Here is a 12213-nt window from a genome sequence, read left to right on the forward strand (position 1 = left end):
CCCCCCATATGTTAATACTATTTCCTTTTTAGTACAAGCATACTTGTGCCCATCCGGACAGTAAGCTGTTACAAGAGAATATCTGGAGATTTCTGCTATTGCTTTAAATCAACCTATTTTATCACAATAATATGATTCCGGCTTCTACTAATCCATCCCTCAGAGTTTCAAATGTTGCAAAATAAAAGTAATTGCTTTTTCTTCTTGGAGATTTTTCAGATATTTAATGATTTTTGTGGCTCAACAGGGTTAAAATTCTCCTTTTACGTATTTTCCCACCCTTTGTAAAAGTTTTGGGGAGAGAACAGTGCAGAGATTTTTTGTGTTGATGTACATTGTGGCTGTAATTGGATAACAAAAGTCTACAGGTCTGAAGATCGTCACAGATGGTACACAATAATGCACAGCAAGTCAGGAACCATATACAGGTAGTCCTTGACTTCCTACCAAAATTGAGCCCAAAATTTCTGTTGCTAAGTGAAACATTTGTTAAGTGAATTTTGCCCCATTTTACGACCTTTCTTGCCACAGTGAATCACTGCAGTTGTTAAGTTAGTAACACGGTTGTTTAGTGAATCTGGTTTCCCCATTGGCTTTGCTTGTCAGAAAGCCGCAGAAGCGGATCACATGACCCCAAGGCACTACAACCATAATAAATATGGTCAGTTGCCAAACATCTGAATTTTGATCATGTGATCATAGGGATGCTGCAACCGTTGTAAGTGTGAAAAATGGTCATAAAGCACTTTTTTCATGCCGTTGTAACTTTGAATAGTCATTAAATGAACTGTTGTAAGTTGAGGACTATCTGCACAGTTTTTAGAGGGGCAGGTGGCTATTCTCCCACTTTCCTCCAGAAAACAATGTAAAAGGATTGTAGACGTGGGACTGCAAAGAAATAGGGAATACCACAAAGAGTGCATTTATCTACAAACCTTATATAGAGCAGATGGACTAAAAAGTCTGAGCTGCTATAGAGAAGATAGAAATTTGCCACTAAGTAAATTGATAGATGGATCATTATTCTCAGGAGTCATAAGAGCATCCTGCTCACCATCCATTTGCCATTTTACGCCACCTGTTTGCATAAGTCATTTCTTTCTGTCTTCCCCATTTTGTCCTAAAATCCAGAGTTTAGCGCATTCAAGTTAACCCACAGAGGCAAAGCATGTGTTTAATAAAAATGTACTTCCAAGTAAACAGTAATGACAGAATGTGTTTCCTAAAGAAATGGATGATCTCCTACCTAAGCTGAAAGTAAACTTGACATTTCCTGTTGGAGATTTTATATATATATATATATATACACACACACACACAAACACACACGTGTGTGTGTGTGTGTGTGTGTGTAATAATCTTAAAAATTCGAATCCCAGGTATATTCATGCTAAAAGTACAACAAAGTCACTGAACTCCGGGATAAATATAAAAACAAACTGTTTAATACTAAGCTTTCGTCGGTCCTCTGCCGACATAGCCAGAGTGAAAGCTGGTGGCTGGAAGATTTGCTTATATAGCTAGCTGTTTCAACGATCTGCTCATAGAGCACATAACCGGTCTATCTGCCCCTCGTTCTCCCCCAGGATGCCCATCCATAGAACAACATGAAATCACAGCGAGTGGAAAGAGGGAGATGCCAATACGACCCACCCGAGAATCAAGAGAGAGACGACAGACTAACAAGAGCAGGACAATGCCCACGACAACAGGAACACCACCAGATGCGATCACACAACAACTTACTGAGGCAATAGGATGAGGCAACTTAGAGGATGATCCGCCAATGACGTTGAACAGCCGCACGCAAGTGGCTTTTAAAAAGCAAACGCTTCATAGGTCATTTTTCGAAGATATCATCCAACTAAAAATCTTGTATTTTGTGAATTTAGAAAAAAAGAGTGAAAAGGACCTTACTTACAATGTAAGCATTGTGCTTCATCTGCAACCTTCCCCAACTCTGCTTTGAACTACAACTTCATCCTTTTTATTCAGCATCTCTGTCTACGGCAGTCAGCACCTCTGGTGATATCAGGCTGAAATTATGAGAGAGGTAATTGTTTAATCGAATGTTGTAGGGAGAAAGGAGAAAGTCAGAGGGAGATTTCAGTCCATTGGCGCTGAAGTAGGACTGAATAATGTGGTCATGGAAGGAGATTCAATGTTTACTTTTGAAATGCAACATCAATCTCCTTCCTTCGCTGCCCTGTCCAACCCTCCTCAACCTCATATGGACTGAAGTTCAACTTTTTACCGATAACAGAATTTGATAGATTTGTACACAAGGCTGAAAGCTGTTCTTATTTCCATAGTTTGGCTATGTGATTATAAAATCTGTAACAACAAGAATGATAAGATTTAATACGAACCTCTCTTCTCCTGTCTCTTCACCAATCATAAATAGCAAATTGGCAGCTAACATCACCCAAACCTACTCAGAAATAAACCTCTTTTAATTTAGCGGATGTTTTACTGTTGCTTCATCCTGTCCACCTAGGTTTTTTAACTGGTGAGTTCAGAATTGCCATTTTCAGATTCATATGAGATAGAAAGAGGCAACCCCATTTCTGGCCATCATGTTCAAAAGAATCATTTTGCATTCTTTAAGATAAATTCAGCTTTGTTCGACTTAGCCAATTATCCCTCTAGAGAAGTTATCCAAACTCAAGATGCTCTAGTGTGATGAAACAGGTATTTCCTGAAAAATTAAAAAAAAATATCCAGGAACATTTCCAGTAGAGAGCTTACAAAATAGTTAACAGTCATCTGTGTGTGAGGATGAATGCTTTTTAAACAAATGATCTGAAATATAACTGATTTTTTTTTAATAAAGCTCTTCCAGGGAAGAAATGAATAAATGTCTTCCTGGCAAGCAAAAAAGAGATGAGAACTAAAAGTTCATTAAGATGTCTTTTTCAAAGAAACACTGGCATTTACACATTGCAATTGTTGGCAGAACAACTTCATGCTCAGATTGTTAAATGGTTAAACAGACTTATCAGTGACTGGGTTGACAAGTCCCAACACTTACATGGTTTTGATTTAGCATGTTCTATCATTCTACTCACTAACGTGTCCTGCATGTTCTCCTTAAAACGAAATGGAACCTTAGAATTTGGATATGGAAAGAACTAGATCCAAAGTCTGTGTTCACACTACATCCATATCCGCTGTTAAATGGTTCACTCAATTAGTTCAATCTATGGAGCTCGTACATCACACCAAACCATGAACTATCTACACCCCAGGCAAAAATAACTGAATACGTAGCTCAGGGTGTAGTCTAAACCAGCCCCAAAATGTCATGCTAGGTTGTATTGTATAAGTATACTTTTGGTGCATACACTTCACCTTTGTATTATTTTTATTAAATAGTGAAAAAATAAAAAAATCAAATACTTAAGCTATCCTATTGGAAGATCCTAATTTCTTTTTTTTCATTGATAGCCTTGTTTTCTGTCAACAATTAGCTGGAAGACTCATTTGCTGTCAGTTCGTCCTGTTTTAGTTTCTTAGCAGAGACATTTCCTGTTTCTTAGTGTGCTGTTCAAATTATATTTACTTTTGGGTCAACAAATCCGGAAGTCTGCTGAATGCTATTTTTGCACACCCAGCCTCCTTGTTTTTCTTTTGCTAGAGACTAGCCGTGTCTTTTCCTGTAGTGAGAGCTGCCACTCTGACTAGTAAGAGAAGAGCAACCTAGGCTGCTGGCCACAATGTAGATTACAGCAAGCACTGAGTAATCAACCCTGTGTGAACAACAGGAGAAAACATGCCCATTGTATTTTATTTTTTGCCATTCTATTCATTTCAAAAATTCATTTACGGTCCTATTTCTAACCATCCCATCATTTTAGAACAGACATGTCAAACACAAGGCCCGGGGGCCAGATCCAGCCCGCGAAGTGGTTTCATGTGGCCCGCGAAGCCATCCTGGAAACAGTGAGGGAACGGCCCCCACTGCCTTGGCCCGGGCCCAGAGACCCTCCTTCTGCCAGAGACCCTCAGATCCGTCCCACTCCTGCCCAGGCCCCCATAGGCACCCTTGATGCGAACGATGTAGAGCTGGCCACGCCCACCCAGTAGGCCATATGCACTCTAGCCACGCCCACCCAGTAGGCCGCGTCCACCCTGGCCATACCCACCCGGCCCCCTGAGGGCAACTGCAATGCTGATGCGGCCCTCAATGAAATTGAGTTTGACACCCCTGTTTTAGAACATTTATTTTTCATTACAATATTCACTTTTGTTTTCCACTTCATAATCTTTCAACCTTTTGGGAAAGGGCATAACTGAAGGAAGCAGAACTGAGTTTTAGAGGCTGCCTGGCAGGCCTCAAACCAAGATTGCCATGTGGTGGTTTCTTTATTGTTTGACACCAATAGAGAGAATGTAGCCAGACTGAGCACTCTGGTGTCTGCATCTACCATTTACTCTGTGAACTATTTGGGAGGGGCTGTCTCTCTCACCCTCTTTCTCACACACAAAATAGACTGAGCTGCCTCTCACTCCTCTAGAATACACTCCCTCCTTCCTAGGAGTCCAGACTACTATATTCCGTTCAGCAGCCATCATTTTATTTCATTGGAAGGTCCAGGACACATTGGTCATTGGCCATTCATGTTATTCTAGTGCAGGGGTCCCCAATCCCCGGCCTGTGGACCTTCACCAGCCCACGGCATGCCAGAAACTGTTCTATGCAAACAAGTGAAACTCCATCCATGGGATGCAGGCAGTACACGAAACCACGCCCTCTCCGGTCCACGGAAAAACCTTTCTCCATGGAATCAGTCCCTGGTGCTCAAAAGGTTTGGGGATGCTGTTCTAGAGCATATAGTGCTCTTCTTTCATATGGCACCTTTTATCATGACGTTTATTTGGAAAGAACAAAATACAAATATTAATGAAACCTGAAGAATTTCTTCTGGGTATTCTGAACAAAACAAATGAAAAACAGTCTGGGAGTTTTGGGGGGAAGGATGCTGCAACGCGCACGCACATCTGCGCGCGGAGAACAACTTGCCGAACGCGGACAGCACAGCAAGATGGAGAATGATCCAGCAGCCACTCTGATTGACCGGGTGCGGACGAGGCAGGAGGGAAGGGCACCGCAAAGTGCACGCACACCTCTGTGCAAGGAACTACCGGAGGAGACGGGATCGGCAGGAGTCAACAGCAGAAGGCATGAACGACAAGTGGATACACCAGAGAAAAAAGGGGGGAGTGGCAATGGAAGGGCACATATAATGCCAGTTCAGGACACACAGCTTATGACGATTGTGGGAGGGGGGCGTTTGAAAGATGGGTCAGTGATAACACCATATGGCCTGACGCAAGAAAGATGGGTTGAGAAGATAGATAAGGCAGGAAAGGGGGCACAGCAAGGAAAGGCATGGTTGACAGGAGTAGGAAGGGCAAAGAAAGGAACAGTAGGCTGGAAAGAAAGCAACAAGACTGGAATACATGCAAGGAGATGCGGGACAACTAAGGCAATTACGGTCAGCTAGGCCGGGCGACCCCTTTACGTGATCAATGGGTAGAGCGCTGAGTCAACAGGGTTTATAAACAAACTCCTCACCTCTAACACTCACTCTGATGACAGTGGACCAGCAAAAACAAAAGATTGTTTTAAGCTTGTAAATAGTTGTTTTTATTATTTTAACAATAAGCAGCTGTTTTGTATTCATCCTGGAGTTCGAGGACTTTATACTACTGTACAGATATGCCTGGGATTTGCATTTTTATAGTGTGTGTGTGTGTGTGTGTGTGTGTGTGTGTGTGTGTGTGTGTGTGTAATCCAATTACTAGACAGATTTCCATAGCAGAGATATCTTTTTATGTAATATTTTTGTTGTTAAATATAGATAGGAAAGTTTATAATTATGTGTAGACCTGTTATGTAAGAGGAGGAGAACACACTAGATTTCTGATATAGATCATATGTTTAATGTTAATTTAATATTAGTTGTTAATAATGTACTTGATATATGGGGGGTGTTTGTATACACAGTTGATTTTGTTATTTTGTCAGATGCTTGTTAGTTTTCTTTTTCTTTGCTTTGCATTTTATCTTTGAAGCTAAAGAATAATAAATAGAAAATAAATAAAAAAGAAAAAATGAGGAGACACCCTGTTTTATTATTAGGGGCCCCAGCATCCTCGTGCAATGTTAGGGGGGTAGCTGAGAGTTGAAGGCTTTTTATTGGGTTATGTAGTTGGGTTGTTTTTTCTGGGACACAAATACAAAGCATGTATTTCTCCATTTATCCTAGAATAGGAACAATATTTGGATCTGGAGAAGTTGGGCTATCCTCTGAAATCATAAGGTTACTGGCCAGAGAGCACACAACCATGGGAAGAAAAATAAATTAAAAATATAGCATATAGCCACAAGATTGTTACCCAGGGCTTTTTTTGTCATAGAACGCCCAGAACGGAGTTCCGGCACCTTTTTTGGATGGAACCTTGTAGGCGGGATGTATGACGTGAGTTCCAGCACCGTTTTTTTTAGAAGGCTTTGTTCAAATATCCTGGCTTGTTGGGTGCTTACCAAATAGGTTAAGGCTTTTTCATAGCTTTTACTCCAGCTTGTTGGAAAAAGAACCTTATTTTGAGTTTGGCAGGCAGAATGAGCCAAATGGGAGTGGCAATTGCTCATTTTGGATACAGTAAACTCTAGAGAATTTTGACTTAGAATGTCTACAAGATTCTCAGACATCCAGGTCAGGGTTGTCCCAAAGGTGCTTTTTCAAAAGGCAACTGGACTTTTTTCCTTGAAGATGTTTCGCTCCTCATCCAAGAAGCTTCTTCAGTTCTGACTGAATGGTGGAGAGTGGATTTATATTCCTTGCAGTGATCTGATTGTTAGCCTCTTTCTGAGAGTTGTTGAGGTCACTTGGAGGTTTATCTGTGCCCTCAGGGTCATCTGAATTGTACAAATGGGTATGGAACCTTCTTGGGAACTGCTGAAGAAACTGTCTCTAGCCCCCAACTGCTTCCACGACTGTAGGTATATAATAATTTTTTCCTCAGCTTCTGTTGCTTTAAATACATATTTTGCAAAATAGGATAAACAAGGCTGAACGTTACAATATTAGCACAGGATTTCATAGGACTATATAATGCAATCTTCTCAACACAAAAGGTTTCCTTTCTGTCAAAGTTTAACTGTTAACATCGAAGCAGTTCAGACTTTCTTTTTTAAACTGTGGCAAGACGCCTAATATTTTCTATTTTAAGCAGTCTATATATACCGCACTAACTCCTAGAGACATTTGCTGATTGTGAATGAAAGCCAGCAAACACATTTTAAAAAGCAATGTCCATGCAGGAACATTTTTTTAATTGGTTTCTGTCATATTAATTAGCATTAATTCCTTCCAGTCCAGGTGATTACTTGATCAGGAAACAGCATAAGAACTGTTAGAGGTGACAAAAGAGTATGTTCATATGTGCATACACACACAGATAGATACACACCACACACATTACACAGAGAACATGAACTCTCAGCTATAAAAATCCTGGTCATAAAAAATTCTATTTCAGACAAGACTATTTACCTTGCATGCAATTATTGTGCTTATCCTTCCACCATCTAAAGTGTGGTAAAGATTAATCTCTTCAAGTAGAATTTGACTGATGGTATCTAGATCAACACTGCCATATAGTTTTTGTGGTCACAATAAAACTGCCACTGTCTTTTTATGAAATGATGACTTTCTAGTCCAGCCTACAATCCTGGTGTTTCCTGATCTCATTCAGATACTAACCAGTCCTAACCCTGTTTAGCTTTTCAAGATAAAAATTACCTTGAGTATTTTAATTTGGGCAATGGTGAAGAACTACCCCACTTAGCCCTTGAGGAAATGAGGTGCCCTCTACTCATCTTGTTCTACTGCTGAAAGTTGTGCATGCCTGCAACATTTCTGTGCAAAAAGCTCGAAAGCATTTTTGGCATAACATCCGAGTGAATATCCCATGCAAGTTTGTGTGCAGTTAGCACTGTTGTTAATTTATTACAATGTTATCAGAAGGGTATGACAATACATGTAAGTAATTCTTTATATTTGATACAGCTTTTTCCAATTTGGGTTCCTCCAAATAAGTTGAACTTTGTCACATAGTCTCCAACTAATGTGATGAGAAACAGAATACATCTGAAAAGAAGTATGTTTGGGAAAGCAATTTCCATTTCATAATTTCTTTATTTGATACAAGCTCAACCATTTGCAGTCATTAAGATGATAGTGTTGAATATTACAATCATCCCTCTGAACAGTTGAGTGGTAATTAGAAGCAAATGCATGGGAATTTGCAGTAATGGAAGAGTCTGTTAATGAGAATGTTCACTGCAAAACATCCTACAGTATGTATTCCACTAGATATGTATAGAAATTTGCTTCCGGATAGAAGTATAAAAGTAAAATACAAAGGTCAATCTTTCTGCTTGCTTAATTCATGTATTAGAAGAGCTGAAGTCATCCTGTTATAATTACAGGTAGTCCTGAACTTACGGCCACAACTGAATCCAGAATTTATGTTGCTAAGTGAGAAATTTGTTGAGTTTTGCCCCATTTTATGACTTTTCTTGCGACATTCGTTAAGTGAATCACTGCAATTGTTAAATCAGTAGCTTGTTATTAAGTGAATCTGGTTTCCACATTGACTTTTCTTGTCAGAAGGTTGTAAGAGATGATCACATGACCCTGGGACACTGCAAGCGTCATAAATATGAGGCAGTTGTCAAGCCTCTGAATTTTGATTACGTGACCATGGGACACTGCAACAGCTGTGTTTAAAACAGTCATAAGTCACTTTTTTCAGTGCCGCTGTAACTCCAAATGGTCACTAAATGAACTGCTGTAAGTTGAGGACTAATCTACAATAACAAAATAAAAGCAACAACAGTAAATAGCAAAGCAGCAAAAAACTAGTATGACTGAAATACTTCAGAGAGAAATCAAAGTATTACAACAGAAATCAATATTTATTAGCATTCTAGTATTTCTCTTCCCCTTTCACAGTTTTAAACAATGACATGCTTTGTTTTCTTTTCAATTCTAGATGTGTTTAATACTAAATTAAATATGATTCCCTAAATACGATTCGCAAAGAATAATATGGACAATATGCTTGTAACTCAAAACATTTGTGCTTGCTGCAGAAAGTTTAGTGCAGTTCCTGAAGAATTGTAAAAATAATAATTGGGGAGGAAAGGAGAGAAAGTAACTCTTAGGGTCATAATATGATCTTGTGCTTGAGTTTCCCAATTCATTTGGACATTGATCAGTTATCAATGCATAGTTCATCGCATCAATGCACAATAACAACACAGATCAATATTTACCAGTAGCAAGTGCAGTATCACATTTTTCTACAAGAGAATTAAGCCAATAGCAAAGTGGGCATGTACAATAAAAGCACTCACCAGGCACATTCATTTTGTTACCTTTCCAATCTAGTTTCTTCAATGAGGCACATTCCAGTTTACACAATTTTTTTTAATCAAAGTCAGCAATAAGATTAGTATCTCAAGATCATCACTTTACACAGAAGTTGAAAGTTTAGATTGTCTGTTTCCAGGTCAAATATAAAGTGTTATTATTTTCAAGGTCTTCTGCATTAGGCTATGTTTTGACATATAAGGGGGACTCAGGGACTGCATGTTTTGAACCTGTGAAAGCTGCTGTGTCTTTTCCTAGAATCAGGTGATTACACTTGGCCACCGTATATGATTCTGAGAAGTGACACATGGGAGTTTAAGAAAATACTGGCAGGTGTCACATGCATGCCCATGCAATGTTCTGGCACATTGCTCTCTTTGACTCTGAAGTGCTGTGCAGCCCTTTTACACAGCTAGAGTCCAAGCTATTTCAGAATGTGCTTCCTTTATGTGATTTCACTATTCATTGAAATCATCTGAGATGATTCAAGATTGGCTCAGGGCAATTCAGGGCTGAATCTTCTGTCTTGGGCATATGGTCCTCAAATATAAATAAGAACTGGTGCCTTTGTTAGCTTTAAAAAAGGTCTTCAATCTCACCTTTTAACAGCATTGTTGTGTTTTTAATATTGATTTTAATGGAGGTTTCAAATACAGTAAGAGTCCTGGTGGTGCAACGGTTAGAATGCAGTACTGCAGGTGACTTCTACTGACTGCCGGCTGACTGCAGTCTGGCAGCTCGATTCTCACCAGCTTAAGTTTGATTCAGCCTTCCATCCTTCCGAGGTCAATAAAATGAGGACCCACATTGATGGAGGCAATAGGCTGATTCTGTAAACCAAAGCACTGTGAAGCGGTATATAAATCTAACTGCTATTGCTATATAGTAGTGGTCCCCAACCCCCAGGCCGTGGCACACTACTGGGCCGTGGCCCGTTCAGAACTAGGCCGTGGAAGCGGTAGGTTCATTTATGCATGTAGTGTGCCGGCGAGTGCACGCACGCAGCTCAATTTCTGTGACGGTGGGTGCGCGTGCCTGCCACTTGCACAAATGGAGCTGCGCACACCCAAGCGCTCACCCACTGCTTGCACGGAACCATCCCCTCTCCCCCCCACCCCACCAAGGTAGAAAGATCGGAGACCACTGGCATACAATATAATCAGCAAAACAAGATGACTAAATCTTCATCTTCCTTCATCTTTGTCAAGTTGTCTTTCTCGGCAAGCCACATCTTCATATTCCACTGCTATCTAGAATGCTTTTAATGGCAATTCAAACACTGAATTGAAAATGATCTCAGTGCAGCCTGGTCATCTCCTACACCAATATGCTACAGAGCATGGGAGGATCCAATATTAAAAAATAATGCTGAATTTGGTTCAGCTGTGACAACAATCACTTTAAAGAGCATCTGAAAGTAGCTATAGACTGGCCAATGAGTAAATAGTGCAAAGTTCAATATTGCAAAGTTCATTCAAGAGGAAAACGTAGTGAACTAGGGTGCCTGAGAAGTATCTGCCTTGGATAGCATTATACTTTGATTTGTTGTTGGGATGCTAAATATTGCTGTACTGTATAAAATAAAGAATAATTAATACTCTTCCCATGGACTATATTCAAGAGCCAATTAACTGGCAGTTCACCAGTAATCTGCCAGCTATGTTGAGTAATCTCCCAGGTGTGTTCAACACAAAGCAATAAAACAGTGATAACTATTAATGGGCTAAAGGACCTTCTGAATACATTTTTAATAGGCGGGGGCCTCTTAAAAGTAAGCCAAGTCAGGCTCAATTTCTGTGATTGTATCCTTCCCTTTCCTTGGCAGAGTTACTCTAAACTCTTCCTTGGCAGAGTTGCTTTAAAAAAAAAAGATTCCTTTTTTCCAGGCCCAAATCAGCCTAGAAAATGGTAATAGGAGCTTGGTGGTTTCATCTTTATCAAACATGCCGCAATAGGAAATAAGTGATTACCAGTTCATTTTTTTGAAAATGCATCTAGACAAAAATGCCCAGGCTCATATAATATGCTATTTAGGTTGGAAAAATCCAACCCAATCTGGCACCCATGACAATTTCTTCATCTTCATTCAAAATATCCAGTGGACAGCTCCTGATCTTCTTTGGTAACTTTATATTCAGTCAAGTCCCTTTATAGTCTGTCAGTTTAGAATCAAGAAAAGTAGGGTTCTCATGGATTCAGAGTTGCGATCTTATGGCAATGAGGGTTAGGCTTCAGAATTTTAGGAAGTGGATAGGTACTTATATATTTTGGCATTCATTTATGAGTAGGCTAGGGCTGGTCTTCTCTCCTGCCTTTGATCTTCCTTCTACAAGAGTTCTGATTACACAATCTGTCCTCCAGTAATTGATCTATAATTCTACATCCTGCACCCTGGGATAACAAACAATAAGGATTGTTTTTTTGCATGACATCTCTTCAGGTACTTGAAAAATGCAAGCATATGTCTGCCTTTATCATTTTTTTTCCAAGACTAAATATGCTGGGTAGACTTAGGTTTCTAGTCCTGTGATCATTCATACTGTTCTTCTCTGCATTCTAGTTTCAGAGATTTTTTTTTTCTTTAAATGTGGTGTCCGGAACTAGATATGTTCATGCTTCTTATGTTCTGGGTTTTCACTGCAATTCTGCCTCTGCAGAATTTCTGTATTCTATTTCTATATGGCAACATCAGCAACTGGATGTCCTAAAGGCTTTAATGCAGCCACCTGAAAAATACTATTACCGTATTTTCTGGCATATAAGACGA

Source organism: Vipera berus (genome assembly GCF_964194415.1).
Source record: "Vipera berus genome assembly, chromosome: 1".
NCBI lineage: Eukaryota > Metazoa > Chordata > Lepidosauria > Squamata > Viperidae > Vipera > Vipera berus.